The sequence below is a fragment of the Podarcis raffonei genome, chromosome 4 (assembly GCF_027172205.1).
Source record: "Podarcis raffonei isolate rPodRaf1 chromosome 4, rPodRaf1.pri, whole genome shotgun sequence".
NCBI lineage: Eukaryota > Metazoa > Chordata > Lepidosauria > Squamata > Lacertidae > Podarcis > Podarcis raffonei.
In genome coordinates this window covers 63,539,284-63,563,089 of record NC_070605.1, presented here as the reverse complement: position 1 = coordinate 63,563,089, position 23,806 = coordinate 63,539,284, and the positions used below count along the sequence as shown (strand labels likewise).

At 42.8% G+C, this 23,806-nt stretch overlaps 1 protein-coding gene across 3 annotated transcripts in view; it reads left to right on the top strand.

Moving 5' to 3' along the window:
• The first annotated feature begins 10,050 nt into the window (after positions 1-10,050).
• Positions 10,051-23,806, top strand: part of IL1RAPL1 (interleukin 1 receptor accessory protein like 1) — a 652,770-nt gene continuing 639,014 nt past the window's right edge. Inside the window, exon 1 of one of the 3 annotated variants that reach the window (XM_053386980.1) lies at positions 10,051-11,101. The gene's annotated coding sequence lies outside the window, so the exon portion shown is untranslated. The remainder of the gene's footprint in view (positions 11,102-23,806) is intronic. The other 2 variants (XM_053386978.1, XM_053386977.1) reach the window with 2 other exon arrangements.

Genomic DNA, 23,806 nt, shown 5'->3' with positions numbered 1-23,806 from the left:
GATCATGAGTCCCATTTGTCCAGTGTTGTGTTGTAAAAGAAGAACAAGTGTGTCTCAACAGGGCAGATTTTACCCACTGAAAATGAGAGGGAGGGAGGGGGAGAAAGAGAGAGAGATCTTTCATCTTGTCTGTGCCTCTTCATCAAAATTCTGATCACATTACCTTCATTTCAGACTCTTCCATTCTTCTCTGCTTTTATTATCCCTTTTCCCTTCCTCCCCTTGTCCCGATTCATCTATCTCTACCGCTCTCAAAACAAAACCTTCTCCTTTGCATTGCCAACCAGCTCTCTTCGTTCAAGAAGCGCTTGTGCTTTCACAGTTGTCTCCCCTCCCCCCGCCCTTGCTGGAAGAAAGAAATCTGACATTTGGGGGAAAACAACATTTTAGGATCAAGTGAGGCAAAAGCTCTACACTCCAAATTGGAGCTACTTTTCTTCCAGGTCTGTAGACCAAAGTTACAGGAGTGTTCTGTCAGCTCTCCAGAGCCGCTGACCTTCATTCTTCATTGTTTGAAGCTTGTTCTCGCTGTGTGGTGTGTGGATTATGTTTGCTGCTACTGGATATGCTAAAACGGCAGTGTTTCTTCATAGAGACATTTCTTCTAAGAGAATAATTAACGTGAAGCATACAAGGTGGGGGGCAGGAAATGTATTTGGGATAATTTGAATTTCTACATGAAACTGACAAAAGTTTGTTTCAAAATGTTTATAGATTCCTGACAGGGAATGGCTGGAATCCTTATTAAGCTGCATGAGGCCTCATAATTGGTTTATTCTGTTAAACTGTATGTTGCTCAAAAGCTATGTGGCTGTAGGACAATACCCTCCCACTAAGTCTCTCATGTTTCTTTAAAGGCCTGGGGAAACATTCAGAACCCCACACAACAGTACTTAAGAACTGTTTTTGTGCAAACCCTATTGATGTCTATGTCGGACCAGTTCTTTTGTTCCACAGGCATCTGGGCACATTTCATCGTAAATGAGGGAATAATCAGTCTACCTGGTACTGCCACAGAATGTTTAATGTGCCCAGTTCACTCAGCAGTTGTGTTAGAGGTGGTTTAAACATCATGGCAGGTAGGTGTGGGGTGGAAGAAGCAGACACCAATGGGAGAAATGTACATCTGCTTGCAGTTGGAAGTTAAGAGCTGATTCCCACAAGTATGTTCAGTGCTTTAACTGCAACTGCTGTGTGCAACAAATTCCACAGAAAGATGCAGCTTTTCGCAAAAGCACTATGCTACCCACATTAAGTTGTACAAGCTGGGCACTGCTTTTGAAGTAAACTGATAAGCTCCTTTTAGAACAATGGTGGGGAATTTGTGGCCCAATTTCATGCAGCCCCCTCAGATACTATGGAGCACCCCTCTTCTTATTCTGTGGGAGGGGCAATCCTACAAACTCTGCCCAATTTTGTCTCTTGCCCCACCTACTTTTGTCTCTGATGCCATCCACCACCAACTGACTGATATGACACCCCCCCCCCCCGAAAAAGCCAGCTTCTCTCATTTAGAAGCTGATATTACAGGAAGGAGGGACGCGGGTGGCGCTGTGGGTAAAACCTCAGCGCCTAGGACTTGCCAATCGCATGGTCGGCGGTTCGAATCCCCGCGGTGGGGTGTGCTCCCGTCGTTTGGTCCCAGCGCCTGCCAACCTAGCAGTTCGAAAGCACCTCCGGGTGCAAGTAGATAAATAGGGACCGCTTACTAGCGGGAAGGTAAACGGCGTTCCGTGTGCTGCGCTGGCTTGCCAGATGCAGCTTTGTCACACTGGCCACGTGACCCGGAAGTGTCTCCAGACAGCGCTGGCTCCCGGCCTATAGAGTGAGATGAGCGCACAACCCTAGAGTCTGGCAAGACTGGCCCGTACGGGCAGGGGTACCTTTACCTTTTATTACAGGAAGGCATAGCTGGAGAGATTGGAAGTGTGGGCTTTGTCCCAGTCCTTCCTTCATTTTGCACCAGTATCAGGTCAACCCTGACTGGGCAGCTGCTGTTAAGCGGAAGGGGAAAGGTGCTCACTGAGTTTCTCATTCCTTCCATTATATCTTTAGTGGTAGAATATTATTCCATATTATGGGAACGGCCTATAAAGACTCTTCTCTTCAGAGTTTCTGGAAACTCTGTGTATTAGCAGGGACACAGTGCAGACATGATGGGTCAGTAATCAGTGATGGAGCTTCATGCTCCAGCACTGGGGGGCAGAGAGCAGGTGGGGGTGGGGCTGGCACACGTTCTGGGGGCATGGCGTGCCGCCCACAGGGGTGTGGTGCATGTCCTGGGGCATGGCACACATCCTGAGGGCATGGCGCACCGGCTACAGGGGTGTGGCGCCCAGTGCAGGTGGAGGAACAGCCCCCCCCACTCCTCTTCCTCCACCAGTGTCAGTAACAAATCTCTACATGATTAACCTTGTTTAAGCTGGACATTTCAATAGGGCTTAAACCTGCTCTGCAACAGAATAACCAAGTACCCTGAAATCTTGGGAGCAGGGTAGACAGGGTTACTCTTGTATCAGAAATTTATGTGGTCATATTGGGAGCCAAACGCTTAGAACAGGGGCTACTGCAGAAGAAAGCAAGGCTATAAAGCCTTAAACGGCTCAGGACCGCAATACCTCAAGGATCGCCTCTTTCCATATGAACCTACACGGATCCTGAGATCATCTTCAAGGCCCTCCTTCATGTGCCTCCTCCTTAAGAGGTCCAGAGGGTGGCAACACGAGAACAGACCTTCTCTGCAGTGGCTCCCTATCTATGGAATACTCTCCCCCAGGGAAGTTAATCTGGCGCCTTCATTATATACCTTTAGATATGGTGCATACAGATTTATGCACCAGGCAAAAATGTCCCTTTTAAACCAGGCCTCTGGTTGATCTTATTGACACCCAACACCCTTTTAGAATGTGGCTTTTTTTGCAGGGGGCGGGGGTTGGTATTGGGTTATTGCTTTTGGTTTGAAATTATATGTTGTGGTCTTGTTGTGAGACATCCAGGTATAGGGCGGTGTATAAGTTGAATAAATAATAAATAATAATAATAATATGTACATATGAGGACTATGATTCACACAATAGTCAAAGAGGCCACATGAAACCCCCTGTCCTTTAACTTGTCTCTAGGGATGAAATTGTTGAGGTACTGGTTGATTATGTTTATCAGGACTCTGCCATTTCTACTTGGCTGCTGAAAAAAGCAGTGAGACTACGGTCATGTCCACACTGTACATTTAAAATGCTTTCATACCACTTGAACAGCCATGACTTTTGTTGTATTTACTCTTTTTAATGATATTGTTAGTTGTCATCTGCCCTGAAGATCCCATTTCAGGATAAATTGTGTGGGATAGAAATCCTTTTGTAAATAAACAAACTTTTATTAATAACAATTTTATTTTTTCAAATATACGTTTATTTCCACCAGAAAATTTTATTCATGCCATTATTCACACTCCATTGAATTTCCCTGGTTATCCTTTTTAGGATAGATTTGGTGGTAATTTATAGCCTGACATGTGCATGTTTGCTCAAAATGATTCCTACTTAGCTCAGTAGACATTATTCCCGAGTAAAAATGTATAGTACTGTGACCTCTATAACACACCTCCCCCACCAAAAATTAGGTCAAATGATCAGTTTATTAAAAGCACAGCAAATATACAATTTCAATTGTCTTTCCTTTATGTGCTGGCATTCGGACAAAATCTAGAAATGTAGAGCAAAGGCAAAGTGAAGAATCAAGACAGGCTTGTTGAAAAGACAATGTGGGCTTGTTATAACACTCAACTGGGCAACTTGAGTTCAAACTGTGAAAACTCATGTAGAATTAGTCTTTAATTGCTGATATTGACCAAAGGGGAATTATTCTTACTAGCTTACCATTATGTTCTTGATGTAATCAAGCATCCAAATAGATTCTGAAATGGGAATCGAAAACTAAAGTAAAACGAGTCTGACAGATACCAAATGAAGGAAATTAGGATTCACTGGGTGAAATAGTTTGGGGGTTACTGCTTTAAAATGTCAGCAGGCATCTTCTATTAAAAGAATCTGCTTTGAAGCTAATGCGTCTGTGGGCAGAAGTCTAACTTGTGAGGGAGAAGTGGAGTTTCCCACTCAGGTTCTTAACATTTTCCACACCTCACACATAAACTTCTGGACATAAATGATTTTCACCAGGCCAGACTTCAAGGCCAGAAGCCCAGCTATGGGCAAGGGAATGGTAGCGATCTGCATTTGAAAAGAGATTTGGTGGATATAAATTCTGTCCTCTAGTCCTTTTGAAACAAACATATCATTTCTGCTCTACCTCTGTTAAACTGCAGAGCTCCAGTAAGAACATAACCTCCTTGCCCACCCTCATCTGTACCAGCTCCTTCCAAAACCATTTGACTCGAGTGAGAGGCAGAGTATGAGGCTGCAATCCTATGCTCCCTTACAGGGGAGCAAGTCCCATTGGATTGAGTGGAAATTTTATTTTGATTAGATATGTATAGGATTGCACTTTGTGAGGAAAAAAGCAGGACTCAATAAGAACAGGAGGTGGAAAAGGCACTCTTACAATGCTAAACTATTTGTTTGCTTATTTATTTATTTAATGACTAGCCCACAACATACTTTAAGATCAGGAACAGGAAAAAGGTGCCTCTTGTATCTCTTAAATATTTCTTGTTCAGTCTCAACAGAATATGAAGTGGATGAACTAGAGAGGGCCTTCTCAGTAGTGGTGCCTGCCCTGTGGAATGCCTTCCTATCAAAGACATAAACAATTATATAACCTTCAGTAGACATCTGGAGGCAGCTCTCTATCTTGAAGTTTTAAATGTCTGATATATCACGTATTTTTTTTGTACTTGTTGGAAGCTGCCCACAGTGGCTGGGGCAACCTAGTCAGATGGGCAGGGTACAAGTAATAAATTGTCATTGTTGTTTCACAACTACCCATGTAGGTGTTAGAGTATACCATATCTTTTCTTCATTGAGGGGGACATAAACTCTGCCTCCTGGCTCTTAGCTTGGTAGTTTTTATACTAAACTGTTCTGGTTATACAAACACTCATAATTTCTTTTAGCCTGGCACTCCAAAGAGGCACGGCCACTTTGGAGTGAGATTCTTTACCAGGGTTTGAAATTAGGTGTTTCAAATTGCTTTCCTAATAGCGGTTCTGCTGGACCACATCCAAAACCTATCCGTGGTGTTGACCTGTAGATTAAAATGCTGGGTGACAATGTAATAGTCAAAGGTTCCTTCCATTGTGTTGATCTACTTGTTCTGCAGTAGTCGCAGGATAAGATTTTGTTCCTGATGTTATTTCCAGCACCAGGACTCCATATTGTCCATTTGGCTCTCTTATGGCATTGGGTTGCATTTTCTGTGCTGCTTCCACAAAGGAGCCCAAGAGGCAAGGCAGTACAGCTGCCTCAGCACCAAGGACAGCTCTGGAACTGAAATGGAGCCTTTTGACCCTCTGCCTCCAGTTCACATCCTATACTTTTGCTTTCTTTGGGGAACCTGCTAAAGGGCAAATCCTCTAACTTGGAGATGGGCCATTTTGCACTCCCGTAGACTCCCATATCACCTTTTGCTTGTGTTTTAGATAGCCTTGCTGATTCAGATAATTATTATTTAATTAGGGTTTCTCAACAATGCATCAACATGTTAGATTTGCAATGCTAGCTTGCATTTAATAATGTTTCCAACCCTGCTTATCTCTTCTTCTGCAATGGTTAATTAAGTGCTACTAAGTGAAAGAAATATATTTGCTCAACTTATGTGCTTAAGACCCGTCTTTAAATCCTAAATTTCCTGTGTGCTGATATGGAGGGGGACTAATGCCCCCTTAGCATGGCAGCTGTTGCAGAGGGAACTGAGGGGCAAAGCCTAACTGAGACTCAGTGTTTGCTACATAGAAATCAGGCTTAGATCTCCCCTATGAACAAAACAAATTTGTCACACCTCCATGAATTTGTCTAATCATCTTTTATAGGCAACCACGTTGGTGGCTATCCCTGCCTCTTGTGGGAGCAAATGCCATAGTTTCGTCATGCAGTGTGTTTTTTTTTGTTTCTGTGCTGAATCTTCCAACACAGCACTTCATTAGGTGGCCTTGAGTTCTAGTATTATGAAAGACAGAGGAAAACATATTGCTTTGCATTTTCTCTATGCCATTTACAGTTTTATGCTCCTTTATCATGCCTTTTCTCTAAACTAAAAAGCCTCAAATGTTGATATCCAAGATCCAACATATTACAAAATGGGGAATCCAGGGAATCCAGTAGAGTGCATTCATCATGTATCACTTAAATTTCTTTTTTATTATACGATCATTATCATTTTTTGTTGTTTTTTTAAAATGTAGATTTATGAAAAACAAGTTCTTACTAAATTGTCTACTGCCAAATGCATTTTTTATTCCAAATTATTTGATTTATTTTTTTTCCACCAGGGCAACACTGACAATGCTGGACTCTGTAGTTCGATTGGGATTTCCCTTTAGTCATTTGTGTGCTTTCAAAGGAATAGCATTTTTTTTTCTTTCCTGGGAAAACCCTGGTGTGTGTGTGGGGGGGGGGAGTTGGTCAGTTTGTAGGATGTAGGCAGTTTATGGGAAAGAGTGGGTTTTGTCCTTACTTTAGGGCAAAATGGACAAAGGGGAAGAATACTGGAGGACATTTTGCATTTGTTTTTCTGTAAGTAGCTAATATCCTTTCTAATATGTTAACAACAACAAATACTTGATGGGACACTGATCTTTGTACAGGATTTTTCTACTTCTTCTGGAAAAGTAGGGTGACACAGACACACATTTCATCAACATTTTATTCTATTTTGCCAGAAGATAATCAGAGCACAACCCAAAGCATAACAGAATGGTGGAACGATAACTAAGTGGATCTGGGGGGATCCCACTCATCCTTAATTGAAAGCCCAATCAAAAAAGATAGAACAGTCTTGAACAGAAGGCCTAAGATCAAGCGTTTTGTTGCCATATAACTTACACACACATCAAAGAAAATGACATTACATTACATATTATTTTAGTATCAAACACAGCAACGTTTTTAAAGGGGACAGAATAAAACTGATTCTGTCAAAGCTTCAGAGCAATGAATCTTCAAAGGGGGAAGAAATATAGGAAAAGGGGCTGAAATGTAGAACCATAATTTGGGGGTGATTTGATTGACATTCATCAGCTGCAGTACGGAATAGATGGTAAAGGTAAAGGGACCCCTGCCCATTAGGTCCAGTCACGGCACTGACTGGGGTTGCGGCACTCATCTCACTTTATTGGCTGAGGGAGCTGGCGTACAGCTTCTGGGTCATGTGGCCAGCATGACTAAGCCGCTTCTGGCAAACCAGAGCAGCGCACAGAAACGCCATTTACCTTCCCGCCGGAGCGGTACCTATTTATCTACTTGCACTTTGACGTGCTTTCAAACTGCTATGTTGGCAGGAGCTGGGACCGAGCAACAGGAGCTCACCCTGTCGTGGGGATTCAAACTGCCAACTTTCTGATCAACAAGCCCTAGGCTTTGTGGTTTAACCCACAACGCCACCCAAATCCTGAAACAGATGGTAGTAACAGGAAATTTTGCTGCCTGAAGCACCTCCCCCTCCTCTCCTGGCCCCTAAGTCAAAGTGCATAGTATTTAAGTTTTGAGTTATTCCATCTGTGGTGGCCAATTGTATAGATGATAGATAGATAGATAGATAGATAGATGATAGATAGATAGATAGATAGATAGATAGATAGATAGAACTGTTATACATGCATTTTGGTCCCATACAGTGGCGGAGTCTGTTGGAATGAAATGGACACTGTCCCACCATGCTCAGTTTGCCCTCAGCCAGCCCCCAAATGCCTGCCTTCTCATTTACAACCAATCCAGGGAAAGGCACTGCCTGCCAGCTTACCCCTTGTCAGCACCAGTGTTGTCTTTGTGAAACTCATCATAGAAAAGGATGGGAGCAAGACTAGAAATAGTTGGCCCCACATGTTATTGGTTGTGGCTCCACCTTCTGTTGGCCTCCCTGCCCAACCACTCCCATAGTTGCTTAAATGAAAATTCCTCTCAGATGCTGCAGTAGATGGGAAACCAAGTTTATTAGAAAGTTAAGCATGATAATTAATAATTATGGGATAATAGCCATTATTATTCTTCCTCAGAGTAGACCCATTAGAGCCAGTTAACTGAAGCCCATTGATTTCATGGTTTCACCATGGTTCTAATTCTATAACTAATATCCAGGAAGAAGGTGGTTCTGTTACAGATACTGGCAATTCTTTTATCTCCTACTCTGTTCTCTTACATTTCTATCTGGGGCTTCCAGTTATGGAGGGCTCCACAAAGAACAGCGCTGGCTGCTCTTTGAAATAAGTGGAGCTGCTCTTTGAAATAAGTGAAGCAATATTATTTATTGCAGTTATACCCCACTTTTTCTTCAAGCAGCTTTAAGATGGCATAAGTGGGTTCTCCTCCTCCTCCATTGGTTGATGTTAATCCCCCACAACAACCCTTTGAAGCAGTTACAGGCCTGAGGTCGCCATTGAGCTTCATGGTTGGCTAGGGATTTGAACCCTGGTCCGACATTCTAACCACTATGCCACAGTACACACTAACATCTAAAGGAAGGGGCCATAAGATCATAATGTTCAGAGTCTAAAAGTTCCTAACTATAGCTCTACTTCTTTTTACAAAGCATATATGCTATGCCACTAAGTTACAGCCCGTCAATAAAATTTTGCTCTGCCCTGGGAGCTCATAGTGTAGTAGCAGTAGTGCAATCTGTGTATCCTCATTGGTCTGTTGCGTATTTACACGCTCGCATAAGGCAGGGCTGGTACATCAAATGCTGCATGCCAGCTGAACAGTCAATTGGTAGAGCTTTTCTTACCATTGCAATGAGAAAAGCTTGCCTCAATGCAGCTGCTACATACTGTGCCATGGCAGCCATTTAACAGGTGCTTTCTCCATTGGAGCCTCCATCTATCAAGTAGAGCTTCACCTGTTGAATTTCTGCCTGCTAGATACAGGAGCCCTGCTACCAAAATGGAGGCAAGCCTAGTCCTTTTACAGAATATTACCAATGTAGCATAATATGAATCACCTAGGCATTCTTATAGCTTGAGCCTATGTTTACTCAGAAGTCCCATTGATTTTTATGATCACCTCCCACCCCCAGGCTTGCAAGAGTTCGCCTTCCGGCTTCCCTCTCTTCCCCACCTCCCACACACATTTACTCATGTAGAAGGCCTCACTGCCTTCTCTATCTATATCTAGATTTAGGGGGGTGAGGAATAAAGGAGGCGGATGAAAAAAACTAAGTGTAAAATTTCGCAGAGCAGTTGTTTGATGCTCCAGACATCTGCAACTGAACCTTTCTGTTTTTGGTGAAGTAATTAAAATTCCTAATTAGATACACCTTGCAGCTCCTGTTAGTCTTAATTGGTAACAATGCAGCAAGATTCTTCTTACCTATTTTCAGAATTTTTAAAGGGGTGGTAGAGAGAAAGAGAGTTTATAAAAAGAGTTTTTTAAAAAAAATACATCAAAAAAACCCCACAACCAGCACTGTTCCCACACAGTTCAGAGAGTTTGTACAAAGAAGATCCCATGGCAACAGCAAGGCCCACAGTTTGCTTTATAGACACACACACACACACACACACAAATCCAACCAAGAATAGATAATGCATCATCGTTTTTAAAACAACCCTTCACTTGGGAAATTTCATGGAGGGAGGGAGAGAAGAGAACACAACCACCGACCAGTGTAGGACTTGGTATACAAGCTTTTTGGATTAGCTTGTGCTGGATCTCCAGCCTCCCAAGCCCCATGGAAAAGTGGGCAGAGGAGCTGTGGGTGATAATGTGTGTCCTTGGCAGCGGTAGTAGGCAGAAATGACTTCTCTCCTGTCCCTCACCCGCCCGCCGCCTGCCCCCCCTTCAAATCAGTCTCCTCTCTAATGCTTTGCAGAGAGGCAGTTGACTGTGGATTGGCTAGTACTAAAGTATCCATTGGGTGGCAGTAACAGTACCTTCTTTATGACTTGCAGCAAAGCAGAGAATGCATTCAATCAAATGAGCCGATCTTGTAGAAACACTGGAATCGTTTATGCATTGCAGTTTCTCTCTCTCTCTCTTTCTCTCTCTCTCTCTCTCGCTCTCACACACACACGCTCCCTCTCTGCCTTCGTCCCTCCCTCCCTCCCTCCCTTTCTCTTCCTTAGGATATTTGGGCTGGATTCCCTTTAATTCATCACGACCTGCTCCTTGGGGTTGGTGCACTTGTCATTTGCACAGAAGATTTGCATCATTCAGGGCAAACCGACAACTGTGGGATTTCCCTCCCCCTGCCCTCTCCTTCCTTTCCTTCCAATATATTTTTTAAGGGAGGGGAAAAAATCCCCTCTGTGCCGATTTGAGAGTTTTAGGACCCAGGAGACTTCCTCTCCAACAGCAGGAGCCGTGTGTGCTTTCCACATAGCGGTACAGTACCAGGAAAACCCCGTCGGATCGGTGATTGTAGGATACTTGTGAAATCTCCCTCGGATTCCTGCTTCCCGGGGACTGCATGGTGGCGTTGGGATTTCTCCAGGTGCATCGAGGGGCTTTGAGAAGGCTCCATGCTCACAAGCCAGGACTCCTTTCCTTGTCCAAGAGCTCGCGGACTTCTGGGGTTATCCATCTCTCCCTCTGGCTTTCCCCCCTTCTGAGCCAGCTCCTTCTCCTTCTCCCTCTCGCTCTTCTTCCCGTCTTCTAATTTTAATTTCTGCTTCCCACCTGGATTGTACCATCCGCGCGAGCAACCTGGCCACTTTGAGAACTCGCAGGAGGCGAATCTGGCCACGGATCTTGAGCTCTATATGGAATTATCTGCTTGGATGGTGAACTTGGCACTCGTGAATGGGCATCTTCTCCCTCGTCTTAATTGCTAGCAGCGAAAAGGGAAAAGAACCCGGAGGAGTTTTGGGTTTTTCTGGTTTTTTTCCTGTTGTTGTTTTTTTTTAATCGTGGATTCCTTGACTACGCATTGTGATGACCAGCAATTACCTTACTGACTGATACAAGGAGACGACTATTTTGCAAGACTGTGGTGGGTAAGCTCATTTTTCTTCCTCTTCGTATATATGCATAGAAAGCTATATAAAAATAAAAGCCCCTCGGAGGCGTTGCTAAACTTGGTAGCTTGCAACTGAAAAGACTACTTTTCCCGATTGCTGCATTACACTGATGAGGGGGGTGGGGGGATTTTTATATATATCTATAGGGGGAGGGGGGGAAAGATCTCGTCGTTATTGGCAGTTCAGAGGAACAACTGCAGTAGGTATTTCTGAGAGTGCATTTTGCGATAAATCAAAGCCCGAGCAAGGTCTCTCTCTCCCCCCCCCCCCAACCATGCCTCCTTGATGTGGGAGATCGGCCTGAATGCAGTCTGAGCAAACAGGCTTCCTCCTTGCTCCCACCCCACCACCATCCCGGTTTCCCCCTTTTCTGGCTCAAAGGGATCTACAGCAGTCACAGAAGCCCCCGGTGATGGAACCTATTTAACATGAAATGGGCTCCCATCTCTCGGTTCAAAGATGAGGCCATTTATTTATTTATATATTTTCCCCCAACTCTGTGCAGCATTCGCTTGGAGCTGCAACGGAGACAGAGAGCCCTCATTTTGTTTTATTTTTTATTATTTTGGTTCAAGTTGCTGAACTTTAAAGCGCCAATCTGGATTTATTTTGGCACGGTGAGGCTTTAGTTCTAGAGGGTTCATGTGTTTGCTCGTGGATTTAGCACCGGGGGCGTCAGGAGCTAACCTGAAGGGTAGCAGGAGCTACCAGGATGCTGAAATTGTTTCAGGTTGTCCTCGGTGGCTTTTGTCCCCCCGCCCCCCCACCTGCTTTTGAGAGAGGCGTTTTCCTTTTTCGCCCGGTAACTTGATGTCTTCTTGACACCTTAAGACCCAGCCACGTGCAAAGGCGCTGGCGATCTGGGAAAGGAGAGATCGGATCTCGCCACAGCCTTACCTGCAGCTGGCTGGGGGCAAGATGGGCACAGGGCACTTAACTGTGGGGTGGAGATGAAATAAACTGGAATTCCCTCCACACCGAGCGATGCCCACTGTTAAACCTTTCTCTGCAAAATGCATTTGGATCAGGGGGAGGGGGGAGTGACTGTGGGAATCAATAGTGATGACGTGGTACAATGCAATGCACTGCAATGCTAAAGTTCTATAGTGTGTGCTGGAATATAGACTCCCATGTGCAGCTGATGATGGTTCATGCATTATGGATGGGAGGGGAGGTTGCAGCTGGATATGGAGGAAGATAGATGTAGCTGTGCATAATCGATGATTATGTAACTTGATTGCATCTAATAACATAATCATACAGTGTATCAATCACTTGAGTTAACTTTGGATGGCTACCGTCGACGGAATGGAGAGAGAGAGTCATTTTTTGCTATTGTGGAAGAGCTGAGACCCCCCCCCCGCCTTCCTCAGCACAGTTCTCTTCGGGACAGTAGCATCAGAGAATCACCGTGATTAACTCAGCCACACCTGTTCCGAGGGACGCATTAGTTTTATTTATTTTTTTAAACCCCATCACTGTTGCAGAAGTTCTCCTTGAAAAGGTTAAAGAGGAATGAGTTGTAAATTAAATGGGGGGGGGGGAGTTGAATGGAAGGGCAGCCACACCCAGGTGAAAGCTCCTTTAGAGCAACAGAAGCTTCTCTTTCGATTTCCAAAACGTGTCTAATGTTAGACTCCCTCTGATTGTTGAAGGTGTTAGGTCACCACTTGTCTTGGTGGCAGGAAATGTGCCATGAAGCTTTAGCTGGTTATTAACTTTGAAAACTGTAAGCAGCAGCTTGGCGATTTTAGGGAAGGTATCTGCTGGTCCAGCATCCTCCTAGCCTCCCTTTTCAGTTTCAAAATAGAACCAAGAGTTGTGCCTCGGCATGACTGACAGCTGTCACCTTTGAAAGGCAGGATGGTGGCGAGGTAATTGTGAGCACAGAGAAGTGTGATTACATAAAACTCAAGGCAAGATCAAAGGTGGATGATTCCATGTGTTTAAATGAGGGCAGCATGGCATTGTTCTGATATATCCTTTACAAAAGGGACTACCTTTCAATGAGGAAAAGTTACCAGCACAACTACTACTGTTATCCAAATAGAACTGACGTTGGCCAAATAGAGTTTCTCCCCAGAAGAGAACCATGGAAAGCACACACACAACTGTATAGAACCTTCTTCCTCCATTTAGGAATCTGTGAAATAAATTATCTAACCAAGACATAAGCCATGTTCTTGCACCATGTAGGTTCCATGTGTCAAAAAAAGGGGGGGGGACAGTGTAGAATAGATAGGTTAGAGAGAAGTGAGAAAACGGGATCTGCAGTGTTTGAGATGCATCAACCACCTCTTCTTAGTCAAGCAGAAGGCATAGCCAGTTCTCAAGAACTTTGCAAAAGGTACACACAGCTTATTAACAGATGGGGACCTTGGTCTTCCAGCAACCCACTTTACACATCTCTATTTTAAACTGGTTCATCATTTTGTGTCTTCTCTCTCGAGGGGGGGGCAGTGAGAGGCAGACACTAATAGATTGCACTAATGCAGGGTAGGGCTTGGCATTCATGGAATATATTAAGTGATTGGAAAATACAGATAGGAAATTAACTCCTGTTTCCATCCTTCAGGGGTCAGAATAGCACTATGGCAACTCCCTTGCATTAGGATCTGTCTTGTAATTTTCAGAAATGTTCCTAACGCTGGAAATTCTCTCTGACACTTCTCTCTTTCCCCCTTCCGATTCACTGTGTACACTCTCATTCTTTAATTACTTATAGGGTTTCCTGTGCTGCTTACATCAGAGCAACAATTCTCTAGAGGACCTGTAACAAACCAAGTATTTTGTGAGAGCAATTATTCAAGGAAGCAGTATTGGAGGGTGTGAGACAAGGAAGGCTTTATAATTAAGAATATATTCATAAATCATAAGAATATTTGCAAGGATATTAACTCATTGATTTCCACTGGCCTATTAACTCATTGATTTCCATAATTTAGGTGCACCAGCTGTGCACTGAATTGGATTGACATTCAATTTGACCCTTGCTTTCATGATCTTTAATGTATATTTTGCATAATGTACCATGTTGTACAAACAGCTGGTGTAAGATGTGTATAGGATATTCTTCTGATATGCAGGAAACTGCTTCTCAACTTTACAAAAAGAAATATTATTTAACCTTGCCTACCCAGGATACAATTCAAGGGCCGGTAAAGTCAATACTAATTTTGTCATCAATGTCAGCCTGAAAAAGAATTAGGCCTTCAGGTTTCTGCAGTGATAGATAGAAACTCTGATTCTAAAAACAAGGGCATAAAGAAAATTGCAGTGACTCCTTTTTGATAAGAAAGATTAAGAATTTGTTTCCCTGTTGTTTAGCAGACTTGATCTATGGGTGATAGTAAATCACAGCCAATTGATTTGAATAAGATTCCTCAGGCAAATTTCTGATTAAACTTGCATGGAATAATCTGTTGGTAGATACTGGGGTAATGTGCATCTCGAGTATAACGTGAAATTACTTAACTCTGTGTTCTGCTGTTGAAACAAAATATAGCTAATTACCAAAGTACTTTTCTGTATTTTGATCTGCTTTGTTTGCAGTAAAGTGTATTCATCTATTTTTATATTTTATAACCGATATAATTTTTAGTGCTTGGCCAACCTCCCATTTCTACAGAGTAGACTCCTCTCTTTTATAATTTATGGCAATTGAAACATCCAAGTCCTGATTAATATGATTAAAAAGTAGCAACTTATCAAGTGTTGCTTAAGTTATAAAGTGTAATTATAGCAGCAGCACCATTTGCACAGCTCTAGATAAGATTGTGTCAGCATTTTCATTTGTAAGCCTCTATCTTATGACCATCCATCATGCATAGGGGATAGGGAATGAAACATTTACACTGAAGACCCTGAAACAAAAATTGCAGTTTGTTGGGTTAGTTATATTTGTATGGGTATACTTTCTCTCTCTCTCTCTCTCTCTCTCTCTCTCTCTCTCTCTCTCTCTGTATGTCTTTCAATGGGAGTCTGAAGCAAGGGAGAGAGGAGGAGGAAGGAGGAGGCACTCTAATTCACCAATTCAATTATGTGTGCATTTGACTTCTGCAGTGTAAATAAATATAGATTAGAGAGAGGCCACAGGAGGTATGAAGTTATAATGAATGCTTTCATTGATTTGATATGCTTTTTATAAACAGTGTTTAGGGAAAAGATGAATATTGCTTCCACATATGACATTTCAGTCGTAGCAGCTAATAAATGAATAGCCTTTGTGCCTGGACAGTCTAGGAATGCAACTTTTTCTCTTCCATGAAAGATATCTACTCATACTGTTGCATACAGTTTTAGACACTGGATGCTTTTGTTCTGCTTCATTGTCCTATTGCCAGTTGACTACAATGCAACTACAAAACAAGGCTGGTCAGTGTTGTGGCACATGCTGCCATTTGTAGCACGTGCATATTGTTGCATGAGCTGAACACACGCACTATTAGCCTATGATCTACAGCTGGTGGGAAAGGTCTAGTACCCCACCCATAACAGTTTTACTACCCAGTTGACTAGGCAGGGGTGATCTGCAGATGCCTTCTGTTATGTTTACTGACCATCTCCTTCCACTGAAATAAAAGGGAGTGATCCAAAAAGCATATGTATTCCTTAGACTGTTTCGTGTACTCAGACATTCCTTATCAATGGGAAGCTAGCAATACTGTGACTGTCATATTGTGAAAAAACATTGTTTCCATTGAGTTATATATGTGTGCGCACACGCACGCATTTGTACAGTCCATACATGTGCCAACTGTTTGAATAGTTAAGACTTAAAATATCCCCTACTATTCCTTCAGTTAAATGGTAGCTTCACAGTTCTTAGTGTGGCACAACTTTTTTTTTGCAAAACCTGAAAAAAAGGCTTTCCTTTTATTCATTCATTTTGAATTATTATAGTATTGTATAGGCCAAACATACTTGCAAAACTTCTGTGCTTTGGGGAGCAAGGATAGTTGAGTGATATACCACATGCAAAATATCCAGGATTCAAAGTGTTGGTGTTGACCTTTAAAGCCCTAAACGGCCTTGGTTCAGTATACCTGAAGGAGCGTCTCCACCCCCATCATTCTGCCCAGACACTGAGGTCCAGCACCGAGGGCCTTCTGGTGGTTCCCTCATTGCGAGAAGCAAAGCTACAGGGAACCAGACAGAGGGCCTTCTCGGTAGTGGCCCCCGCCCTGTGGAACGCCCTCCCATCAGATGTCAAAGCGATAAACAACTACCTGACATTCAGAAGACATCTTAAGGCAGCCCTGTTCAGGGAAGTTTTTAATGTGTGACATTTTAGTGTATTTTTGGTCTCTGTGGAAGCCGCCCAGAGTGGCTGGGGAAACCCAGCTAGATGGGCGGGGTACAAATAATAAATTATTATTATTATTATTATTATTATTATTATTATTATTATTAAGAACCAGTTTCTGTGGAAGATCTTTGCTTAAGACCAGAAGACTTGCTGCTTACTTAGTACAGTCTACTATGGTCTGACCTGGTATGGCTCAGCTTCCTTTGTTACCTGCCGAAGTCTGTATAATGGTTGAGGCAGGCAGGTTGAGACAGTGCAACTGCCCAATCTCTGAGGGACAGGTACGGACTGAAATATTTGCTCAAGGTTACTATAAGGACATACCGTACCCTCAGTGAGCGCTAGGAAGCAACCATCTCTCATGACAACTTGGATCACAATCTCTCACAAGGACACAACTTGTTTTCCATGTTTTTATGGCTTCTTAAAAAATAGAAAACCGTCCTTACTTTGGATAGCTGACACCTCCTATCATTTCAACCAATAAGTACTTGGTCTATTAAAATCTAATGTGTGTAGCTCAGTCTAATTTGCTATGGGGAAATATGTAATTAGAAATTTCAAACTTTTCAGCCTACAGACTACAGAAACTTCTAGGAATGACTCATCCACTCTGGTAATGTATTGAGATGGATTGTAATAGGTCCCTAAGATAAAAGCTCTTTCCAAAGAAGATGTGGGGGAGGGAATCAGTAACAAACTAACCAACTTTTTTTTCTAGATAGAAAAATAGTAATAAATGAGTCAGTAAATGGGAGTATTGCAAAAGTTAACACACAATAGAACAGGGGTTGCAGATGAAGATATAATGATTGATTTATTGGAAATGTGGCATATTTAAAATGAGCCTTAAAAATATAGATGATGACACTGCAATACATTTGTATAAATCAAGGCCCAAAACAGTTACTTGTGGTAATGTTAGTCTGCATGGGGGAAAAACAAAACTATTCAATGCCATTTGGGTTATTGAGAGTGCAATTCTAACTCTGCCCCACGCAATGCTGATGGCTATAAAGATTAACATGGTGTATACTGGTTCTCCACCATGGTAGGGGAACCCTGGTGGTGGCAGGCTGTGCAGTAGCTGAGGCCCCAGATGTCCCCAGGAATGTGGAAAGCTACCACTGGTCATTCTTCTGCTTGTGGTAGCAAGCAGAAACAGGGCATTTCTGGGGTGGGGCACTGCATCCCAAACCCTGGAGATCATTAAGGGGTCCAATCTTCCTTCCAGTCAGCTACATCAGCCTGCAGCTGGCATTGTGAAAATGAAGAAAGAACCAGCTCACATCAAGTCTGATTGTCACAAGTCAGCAAGACTAGATTCCCCACTTAGCTGTTCCACGACCCCATTTAGGATTACACTGTGAGTTGTTTGGACACTTTCTGTTTGTACTTCCTAGTTTTTAATATGTCTTCCTATTACTTTCATTTTCTACTCTCATTACTAAGTTGGGGGAAAGCCTGGTTTATTCATGTACATTTTCCTTCCATCTTCTTTTTCCCAGAGACCCAGTTCAGTTCCTTTATATATTCTTTATATTGTAAAAATTACTATGTGGAATTTCAAGTAAATTGCTATTTTCATTGCTCTTCTTTGAACCTTACTCAGTCTGTAGAGCCAAAAGTGTGAATGCAGAAGACTAGATAATGCCAGTACTGTTTTACTGTTATGAAGTCCAGTACTCTTTTGCATTTCTTGGCAGAGAATCATCTGCGAGTTAAACTGAAAATGGCTTATTTTACACACACACTGTAGCATTGCATTGTAGTTCACAGTTGGAGTAGTAGTGGGGTAGGAGAGCTGAAAATAATGCCAATATAGTTCACATCTGGAAACCAATGTGACACTTGAGTGTCAGATAGCCCATGGGTGAACATTACTTCTGGTAAAGGAGCCACCATCACTTTTTAGACTCATCTACCTGGGACGCGGGTGGCGCTGTGGGTTAAACCACAGAGCCTAGGACTTGCCGATCAGAAGGTCAGCAGTTCGAATCCTCATGACAGGGTGAGCTCCCATTGCTCGGTCCCTGCTCCTGCCAACCTAGCAGTTCGAAAGCACGTCGAAGTGCAAGTAGATCAATAGGTGCCGCTCCAGTGGCCACATGACCCAGAAGCTGTACGCCAGCTCCCTCAGCCAATAAAGCGAGATGAGTGCCGCAACCCCAGAGTCGGTCACAACTGGACCTAATGGTCAGGGGTCCCTTTACCTTTACTTTACCTGTGTACTTACCCTCCAACTTCTCAAAGGTTTTCTTCCACTGTAAAAGAGGTTTCCATTTTTCTGTCTCTTTTTGGAAGCACTTTAAAGTTTTGGTGGGTGTGGGGTTGAGTTTATGCTATCATTGCTAGGTGGCTGTGGATGGCATGGACATTTTCTTTCTTTCTATTAAACATGACTCTATCACTTTGCAGCCTCCCCAGCTGCCTGTGCTTCAGAATCTGAAAAAGCCACATATGATAAGTTACATCCCCTGAGTTGTAAATGAAGGTTGGATACTGGGCAACTAGGATTAGTTGCTGGTTTGTTTTTAAGGAAAGTCCTTTTGTTTACTGAAACAAAACCAAACCAAAATGAGCTTTGTGCTGATTTCTTTAAAAGTATAAGTCATCAAGTGTTTGTTTGTTTTAAGGGCAGCTGTTAGGTATACTGTAGGTAGCCTTCCCATGGTTATAGGAAAATCCAGCTGAGGACATTATAGGGATTTCAGGAAAGATGGGCACAATGGAAAGCTGCAGAAGGCAGACCACTGGTTTGTAGAATGAGAGGACAATCGCAAACTAAAAGTAGCAGTACAACGGAAACCATGAGAATTTCACTGAAATTTTCTCTCCCCATTGATAGTTTTTGAATGCACGTTCTTTTTTCATAAATTGATGGGGAACAGTTCAGTAGAGTTATAGAGTTGGAAGGGACCACAAAGGTCTTCTAGTCCAACTCTCTGAAATGCAGAAATGTTTCACACAACATGGGGCTCAAACCCACAACCCTGAGATTAAGAGTCTCACGCTCTACCGACTGAGCTAGGAGAAATTTTGGGCACAACATTATTATTCTTTTCTTCTTTCTTATCTTGTATAACCTGAATGTCCTGGTTCTTACATAATTTTAAATTGCAGCAGGAACTTTGAATGTTACTACATTGTATGGAATATGCAACACTACCCAGCTTGATGTCTTCTGCAAATTTGATCAATTTACTATCCACAGCTTTAATTGTTGACTATGCAAGTCTGTAAGAAAAACCTAGTTACTATTTCTTATTTCTATGTGTGACAGCGCTAGCTGTGTGATTCTGAATAGTTATTAACTGTGCAGTTTTGCAGTGGATTTCAGTGGCACATATTCCTTTTCTTAAATTCAAAAGCATTTGCTTGAATTTTTGAAGACAGTAAAAGCTTTCCATGCGTATATTCCAAATGAGTTAGGATAGGGCTTGGCAACAACAGCCTATTGGCCACATATCTATGCCAGGAATGTTTCCCCTGCTTTTTCAGTTTCTTAACCATACTTCTTTGGATAATTGATGGTCCAGAGTAAGTAAAGAGAGTTATCAGCTAATGATGCCATTTTGGAAAAGGTCAAAAATAAGATGAGCTTCAAAAATATCAGCTTGAAAATATGACATACATAGTTGTAATGTGCAAACAAGTCTAAAGATTATATTATTTATGCTTTTATGTTTTTAGTTAATTTGTGAAAGCCGCTTTATTGTCTATGAGCCTAGAAGCTCATTGGCATCACCCAGTGATATGGCAAACTCTGTTGGGGCATGGGCAGAGTGCCCATCCTAAGACCAGTGGAGTGTGCAAAAAGATCAGTGAAACACCAAACAGTTCTAGGAAAAGTCAGTTGCTTTTGTTGTTGTTGTTTAGTCGATTAGTTGTCTCCGACTCTTCGTGACCCCATGGACCAGAGTATGCCAGGCATTCCTGTCTTCCACTGCCTCCCAGAGTTTTGTCAAATTCATGTTGGTCGCTTCTATAACATTGTCCAACCATCTTGTCCTCTGTCGTCCTTTTCTCCTTGTGCCCTCAATCTTACCCAACATCAGAGGTTTTTTCTAGGGAGTCTTCTCTTCTCATGAGGTATCCAAAGTATTTGAGCCTCAGCTTCAGAATCTGTCAGTGTGGTGTACTGGTTAAGAGAGCCAATGTGGTGTACTGGTTAAGAGCGGTAGACTTGTAATCTGGGGAACCGGGTTCGCGTCTCCACTCCTCCACATGCAGCTGCTAGGTGACCTTGGGCTAGTCATACTTCTTGAAGTCTCTCAGCCCCACTCACCTCACAGAGTGTTTGTTGTGGGAGAGGAAGGGAAAGAAAAATGTTAGCTGCTTTGAGACTCCTTCGGGTAGTGATAAAGCGGGATATCAAATCCAAATCCAAACTCTTCCAGTGAGCACTCAGGGTTGATTTCCTTCAGAATGGATAGGTTTGATATTTTTGCAGTCTATGGGACTCTTAAGAGTTGCTTTACAGACAGTATAATTCAGTTTCAGTTACATAAAGTTATAGATACAGTCTCCTTACAGCATACAGACTATGCTCTGGCCAAGGGCAGGAGCCTGGGTGCTGGCAACCCATGCTATGCCACTGCCTGCCACTACTGTGTTGATCATGTTTTTGCTAATGAAGAGTTAACACCAACTCGCATGGCATGATGTACTGCTGGCTGGCTCCTGACAGGAGGGTACATAAGCCCAGGGTGGGCATGGTCCCACTGTTGCTTCAGCTGCTTCGCCAGGCATGAACCTGGGAAAGTTAATGCCAGCTACAAAGGTGCCAGAAGTGGGTGGGTAGTGCACCTTAAGAGCTGCTTTAAGTGCATGCTTTTGTCAATAATGAATTAACTACCAGCTGTTTCTCCTTCTTGGTGGGTGTGCACAGGACAAGTGTGTACATTGCCACCTTCCAGAAGGAAAAAAAAACTTGAAAAATAGCCAAATGAGGGCTGAGCATGCTCAGTGGGTATGGAATGCTGACTACTGGGTGGAGGAAAGGAATATTGAAGGGAGGAGCTATGTGTCTAAAAAGGTATGATGCTCAAAAGTTGTAGTGGAATGTGTGCATTTCTTTATTTGTTAATATTCATCATACAACTCTACCTTTGAGGAACAGAGATAGAGAGCATTGTATATTGTATCAGTCAGGCTCCCACAGCAGGTGGTAGGTGAAGTGTTGCTGGCACCAGAGGTGAAATTGTAGCTTTAGGCTTCCATTTTAATTGTAATCAAAGTTTATTTAACAAGGTTTGCACTGGGCTTTGTAATTTCCTTTCATATTAATGTTGCTTAGGTTTTTAATATGATAATATCTGATTAGAACGGAACACATCATCTTGTATGAATTTTTTTAAGCCAAACCTTTAAGAATGCTGTTGAGGCTTGAATAGTCTTCAGGGATTTGTCCTCAAACAGTCTTATAACACAGAGAGAAAGGAATGGGGACGGGAACCTACATACTAGACCCTACCTGGCAGTGTCCCTGTGGGCTCCAGCTCAGGAAGGGATTGAAGTGGTGTTCTTGGCATGTTCAGCTGAATGAACTTAAATTTCCATACCCTCCAACATTTGTCTAATGAAAATAGGGACTTCCTATTCCACACCCTCCAACACTTTTCCAATGACAATAGGGGCATCTTAAGGAAAAACGGGACATTATGGGATCAAATTGGAAACCAGTTGCAGAGTTCAAAGCACACACAATTTTATTTGCTTCTACCTTCTTCAAATTGTCATGTAATTTGTGTAATTTCACAAAGGTTTAAAAAGCATCCAGTATGCCCAGGAATGTTAGGGTCAGGGTTTGTGTGCACCCTCTGTGCCCTCTTCCCAGTTTTATCACTCTCATGTTAAGTCCAACACCTGAGCATGGTTAAGAGCAGGAAGCATAACAGAAATGCAAAGATTGGATTCTTGATAGTTGTGATGCGAGACACAAATGCAAAATTGTCTTCTTTTGTGGAACGCCAAATGATGCCTGTCAAACAATATTCGTAATACCAAAGGAAGGTCTGGCAATTATTTTCGGGGTGTGGTGTGCCAAGCAAAATCATGGGAAAATGTTGTTCATGACTTCCAGTTGTGCAACATATTGTTACAATACTCCTTGGCATTTTTAAACTTAATGTTAATTCAGTCAAAATGAGGTCATATATGCTAGTGAAACATGCAAACACCCTGGCTCCTAGTCCCTCATTTTCATCTTTCACATGCTTCACAAACCAGCACAGTTAAGCATGTTTAAGCAACATTGATTTCAGTGGGACTTAACGGCAATGAAATATGACTATAATGTCTTTTTCCAATACAGTATAATGGTCTCATATACATTCAAGTATCCTACGGACTTGATCATTTCCTTTCTTTTACTTAAGGATAATGACCTCAAGGTCAGGTGAAATGTCTATAGGGAATGAAATGTCAGCTCAGCAGTTTCTGTATCTTCCTTTTTTCTTTTTCTTCCAGTCCATTCATTCTTGTTCATAGGGAATACCCTGTGTGGCTAATGTAAATAGCCGAAAGGCACTGTTGATAGAAGATGGTGTACATGACACTGGGGGATATACATGAGCACTTTGATTGTACTTAGCATTCATTCTAAACTCTATGGCACACTAATCTTGTTATAGTTAAGACGAGCAATGGGCATTTGGCAGGATAAAAGAAGTTGCTTGAATATGCATGGTAGCAGCTTCAGCAATATGTCTAATTACATGTTGAATTGATTTTTAAAAATTGTTGCAGCAACAAAACACATAGGCTGGTAGTTAATGTACCAACATAGTGTTATAAACCAAGACCTTCCCTCCTGTGTTACTGAATCTGCTTGGGCCTTCTTCAGGCCTTAGTGAAGAGTGAGGCATTGGGTACAAGTGCATTAGCACAACCCTGTGTTGCCATTTCTATTGCCTTCCAGCTAGGGCCAGATTTAGGTTTGATGAGCCCCTAAGCTACTGAAGGTAGTGGGGCCCTTTCTATGTCCAGCTGTCCTTTGTCAACAACAAATTGCCGCTGTTTTTTTGTGTTGAATATATGTTATATGGTAGTTTGGGACGCGGGTGGCGCTGTGGGTAAAAGCCTCAGCGCCTAGGGCTTGCCGATCGAAAGGTCGGCGGTTCAAATCCCCGCAGCGGGGTGCGCTCCCGTTGCTCGGTCCCAGCGCCTGCCAACCTAGCAGTTCGAAAGCACCCCCGGGTGCAAGTAGATAAATAGGGACCGCTTACTGGCGGGAAGGTAAGCAGCGTTTCCGTGTGCTGCGCTGGCTCGCCAGATGCAGCTTGTCACGCTGGCCACGTGACCCGGAAGTGTCTCCGGATAGTGCTGGCCCCCGGCCTCTTGAGTGAGATGGGCGCACAACCCCAGAGTCT